Here is a 6000-nt window from a genome sequence, read left to right as displayed (position 1 = left end):
CGAGCAAGCAGAAGGGGGTGAACCGGAGTTCGATCTGGGACCTCAGGAGGAGGAATACGTCCCACCACCCCCTCAGCCACAACAAGCCGAAGTGCAGTCCCCTGATACATCTGCCGAGAGAAGAGCGGCCCAAACCAATCGCAGGAAAGAGATGGTGGAGAAGGCAAGAAGAAAGCTGAATGCCAGACCCGTTCCAAGATAGCCTACCCCTCTCCTACTGCGCACCCAAGATTCCCCTGCTGAATTTCGTGCCGAATTGATTATCTGGGAACAACAGGAGTATAACCGTGACCCCTTCGACTTGCGCTTTGAGTTTCCCACTGCCTTGAATAGGGTACTGCCCATTCAACTGCTAGAGGATGTCATTGCCATGGGGGCAAGGCTCAAAGCCAAGTGGTTAGCGGAGCGTGAGGCTCACCCAATTGCTTGGGGAGCCGAGGACCGCGAGTTTTGGCAAGATAAAGTCCTCCAGGTGCCTAGATCAGTGGAAGGCTATAATTGCCAACCCACCTGGAGGAGACACATTTTTTACGTCAACCTGGAAGCATGGATGGCATTTTGCAACACCCTCCCTTCAGAGAGAGACGACCCCACTTTTATGCCGTATCCTCAAAGGGTAGGGGTAGACTTCAATCCGTCCATCCACGACAGGTTCAATTTTTCCATTATCTATAATACCAATAGCACCTCCCATAGGGACGCCCTTCTCTTCACCCTCCTTGACTTGTATAGCTCTATAGATAAATTTCTTAGCGAGTTCACCTCTTGTCCCGACCCCACATTCATCACCACTTGTAATTATCTTAGGTTAATTAGGATCCTAGTCCACCAAGAGCCCGCACCCTAAGAATGCCACCTCCCACCCCTCTATTTTGACCCCAACGCCATAGACAGCAACACCATGACTCGCCTCATGATGCATGCTTCTCTTTTGCCATCGTTCTGTGGTGCACTACTCGAAGACATGAACGATAGCAAATTCACACAGTGCAACCACCCCTTCCTTTCTACCACCACCCTCAAGACCCACCTCCACATCAAAGGCTACTTGTTGAGTCAAAAATTCCTTAACAAGGCCCCCCGCCCTCTGCCAACCCCTACCCACCATTCAGATGACGAGGAGTAAACTCCTGTCATGCCCTTGTACCGCTTGCCTCCATGTATACGCCTCCTCATGCTATTATAATTTTTTTTTTAAAAGAAGAAGAAGAAGACGAAAAGACGCACCACAATCACCGCACCTAGGATCCTCCCTAGCCCCCCCCCCCCCCCACTTCACACTTAGGGCACATCAAGGGTAGGATGTTCAAACCTGTCACCCTAAGACTTGCACTGCACTGCCAACAAAGTACGAACTGGGTCCTCAAGTGTGGGACGTTACCCCAAGGTCAGACCCATCTCCCAGTTCCACTGCCACACGCACCACGCACTACACAGCAAGACAGCCACACCCCTTAGGGTGTGCACAATTTTTCTTGCAGGATATGTTCGCACTTCAAGACAGGGCTACCCGCGGAGGAGGATCACCCACGGCTTCCCTTAATGGTCAACGCTTCTTTTCCTGTACCGGCATCTAGCCACCTGCTGCTGATGGCCACCCTGAGTGAATCAAGTCAAGGCAGAGCTGCCATTAGCATAGATCTTGGAACCGCCTCGTCCAATGATCCATGCCCAACGCCTCAAGATCCACGGATCGCTTATTGATTCCACAAGCCTGAATACCTTCAACTCAAAGACAAGGATCTTCAATCGAAGCCACGGGTTTGCAAGCCAAACCGCGTTTGAGGGGTTCCTTCAGAATAAATCCCTCCAATACCATCATCCTAAGGGATTGCTTATTGCTTCAAGCGTTTCTCATACTCAAAAGACGACCGGCTACGTAACCAGCGCCACAACCGTGTGACAGATGCCGAGTATCTTCATGGAGCCTAAAGCACACCGGAATCTCTCCTGGTCATCATCCCCAACCTCCATCACCTATCAATCCCCCCAACCCCGACCTACCTGTTCTGCCTAAAGGTTGACGTAACTAACCACAATGGCCCACCGCAATGCCATGGGATTGGCACTCGTCTAGGAGGGGGGTAATGTTAACCCCAACATGAAGAAAGCAAAAGAAAGTGGGAAAGACACGGGGCAAAGGCGGAAAAAAGGTAGCCTGACTGAAGAAAGAAGAGGAAAGAAGACCAAAAGCACAAGGGCAACCTTAAAAGTCCAAGGCAAATGCAAAAGGGGAAAATGCGCATTTTAAAATAAAAAGGCGCACCCTGAAATCTTATAAAAGAGCGCCAGGCTCTCACCCGTGCAATTTGTAAGTGTAGACAGGCGATGGAAAGGAAGCTAGGAAGATAGAAGGACAATGAGAAAAGGGGCCTAGGCTAATGGCCGGCCATGTAAAAAAGGGGGATAACCGCCCATGGAAATTAGGGCATGTATATAAAGTTGAAAAGTGAATGAGAAGCTCATTTTTTGGTGTGTGGCAAAAGGAGTCTTCTTCTTCCTCTCTTCTTCTCTCCTCCTTGCTTGTGTGTGCTCTTGAGAGAGGGAGTGTGAGAGTGTGAGGGAGTGAGTGTGTGTGAGAGTGAGGGATCAAGAGGGTGAAGCTCTTCACCATCTCCTCTCCTCTTCTTCTCTTCTCTTCTCTCTTCTTTTCTTGTGCGCGCGGCTATGGAGGATGGAGCTTGGAGATGAAGGAGGCTTGAGGATGCTTGAGCTAGCATCAAGAATCGTGGAGCTACTAGGGTGCAAGAGAGAGGAGGATACTCGATCGGGCATCAAGGTAAACTCACAACACTCGTAGGATCGACGGGGCGTTGGCTAGGTGAGAGATAGCCATTAGAGCTCACTTGGAATGCTTGAAACAATAAGCGGTCCGTGGGTCTTGGCGGTTGAGCGAAAGCTCCCACACGATCACTGCTAAACACACATGCACCATCAATGCATTGATCGATGAGGGAGTTGATTTTACTATCTTGACTCATGACCATTGGACCCAAATTGGCAAACTGCAATTGCAACCCACTAATGCTAATCTCACCCCTTATGAAGACCAACCCTACATGCTTTTGGGAAAGTGCAAGGTTGCAGTTTCTATCAAGTCTAAAAGCATGCTGATAATCTTCTATGTGTTCCCCAACACTAAGAATGCAAGTGCGGAATCGCTATTGGGACGAACTTTCAAGAAGAAAGCTCCTTGCAATGTTAACTATGAGTCGCAATGTATCCACCTAGCAGTGGTGATGGACCTAAAAACGGGCCGGCACTGGCTCATGCACTAGCCGGGCCTCATCACTACGCACAAGACAACCCCTCGGTCTCGCGGTCAGGAGCGTCTATCAAAATCTCTGCCCTCCTAAACATTGCATTTGTAATACGTTGTAGTCCAACTGATCCTAACCCAATATTACTCCTCAGAGGGAGTCCCTTTTACATAGCCAAACGGCTCGAATCACATACACATGGGGTTCCTCCTACGGCTGAATGCCGTCAACCCTCTGCGACTCTCCTACACCTTGGGGATTGGTCCCTCGATGCGTCGCTCAACATTTAGACATTTCGCACAAAAGTCGCTCAAGGTACCAAATAAGCGTGTCCAAGAATGTACCATTGTCCTTACTTGATTCCCCCTTTAGGACCCCATGACTAGCCTACAGCATGGGTACCTCTCTGCCTCTCAATGTAGGTCATGTCCTAATAAACCAATTGCAATGCATGGCCAAGAGCTGATCACTGATATTTTTAAATCTTTTTCATGCTCCATGCATTTGGTGAATGCCTAGTGCTCAAACATTTAGCAAACAGTATTGTGCACAAGTGCAAAACATCCTTTTAATGGTTTCCAACTACCGATCGTGCTTCGTTGCATGGGCCTAGCACCGAGGTGATCCTCATGCTACTAAGCTCTTAATTTTAATTATCATCCGTCCTAAATGCTATGCATAGAAATCAGCAACTTCCCCATCATTTCACACGGCATTTAGACATATTTCAAGTCCTCTACCCTTCCCCGTTTAAATAGTGCATCGTTGGATGGATTTATAGGGTATTTTGACATCGTTTTATGTAAAAAAAACCGGAAAAAAATCACACTAGAACAAGAAACTGGGGTTGAACTGAGGCAAATCCTCATGCTTCAGTCCCCACAAACATTCACAAACATTGCTCTTATTTATCCTTATTTTTCGGAACCCAAAATGTATTTTTCCCCTATTTTTTAGGGTTTTTCCACCATTTTCTTGTATTTTCCCTTAGTTTCCTGCATTATTTAATTACTGAAAATTCAAAACAGGTTATGGGCTGTGGCCCTTAGTTCCTTCTTGCAGAAAAATGAAAGTTTAGTTGATGTTCCTATTTACTTTCCCATTTTTATGCCAAAAACCCTCATTTTTCCTTGTTTTTTTCATGTTTTACGTGTTTTAGCATATTATTTTGAACCACAAAATGCATATTTTTCTGATTTTTTGATTATGACCAGCAAGAACTCATGGAAAACAGTAACATGAACAGTTTTTATCCCACATGAACAACTTTTCATCCATCAAAAGCCATAAAAGCTCAAATTTCCTTTGAAATTTTTAAATTACCGCTCATTTGCGTGTTTCGGGTTTCATGTCCATGGCTGTAAATTTGGAAATCAGCAGCACTTCATGTCCAGCACAATCACCAATCACCATTTCCAGCCCGTGGAGCAATCCGATCCATGTCGGACAAGCCTCCATCATTCTTTCTTCTTCCTTCTTCTTCCCACATGAATTCCCCCTTAGAAGAGATAGAGGGAGGAGAGAGAAAGACTGATTTTCTCTCTCCCTCTACAGGCCACCATTCTCTGCGCGGATTGAAGCGATGCGGAGCGTAGATCGATTGTTGAAGCCCTCTGCCTTCGGATGCATGCCTTATTTGACAGCCAGCATCATGATTGGGGGGGGGCGCGTTTTTTCCGCGCGGCTGTCTTCACGGCACTTCCTTCCCCCCCACGAAAAATTTAGGGGGGTGGAGGGCCCAAAGGGCACCCCCCACTAATCACACCCTTTCAAATTTCAAATTTGGCCCCCTTTTTGGGCACCCCGGCCGGTTTCGGGCCAACTTTCGCGTACGAGCTCCGATTGACGTGCTGTAAATTTCTGGGCGTCCGCCTCAGCATCCCGGACAGGCCTGCAGCTCCCACATCCTGTCCTGACTGACAGAAAAATTACTAAAAATCCGGAGGTGTCACTTGGGCGCTTATCAACTGCTTATGCTTAAAATCGTCCTAGATCGAGCCGCCGCCTTTGACATTGAATATTTTTCCCTTGATATCCATGATTTTTAGCTATTTTTAAGCACTTCCCGTCACCTAAATTCCGCTCTCATTGGCGACCATGGGATAGGGCGACTCAGCCCGTCGAATCCACGAACATATCTGCACATAAACAACCAAAGAAGCATCAAACTGATACAAAGCAAATATATAATAAAACTCAGCACAATGCTCCCCCTACCCCTGGACAGAACCAAGGCATGACATCCACAAGGAGTAGGCCTAGCATCATCTAATAGAAGATCCGAAGGGAGTCACGAACCAGCTGCTCCAACACGGCCAAACTAAAAAAACCTATCAAAGAGGTTGCCCTAAAATGGTAGTCTGCACTACTTACCAACTAAAAACAACACAACTAGGAGCTCCTACAAGGCGAGGTCTCCTATAGCCTGATCAAAGAGTATTTTCTTTCAGTACATGTCTTCGTTTAGGGTTTGTATTGGATGAACATACTTGGGCATGTAAAAAGGAGGGAGCTGAGCGTAGTGACCCAAGGAGAATAGGGCATCGGCCTTAGGACCTGTCTCGGCACCCAAGAACCTACCAAGCCCTCGCAAGGCGACACTTAATCCTTTTTTAGTGCTCACTTTTATTTTCGCTCCAACCTTCCTTGTTTTGATATTATTTTTCCAGCAAGAAGCCACCCCTAGGAAGACAAGGTATCGGCCCCGGGTCTGATTTGTCCCCAGGAACCTACCAGGCCT

Source organism: Lygodium microphyllum, chromosome 21, assembly GCF_053477565.2.
Source record: "Lygodium microphyllum isolate KBCC chromosome 21, Lygodium_microphyllum_v1.1.10, whole genome shotgun sequence".
NCBI lineage: Eukaryota > Viridiplantae > Streptophyta > Polypodiopsida > Schizaeales > Lygodiaceae > Lygodium > Lygodium microphyllum.
Note: the sequence above shows the minus strand (reverse complement) of the source record.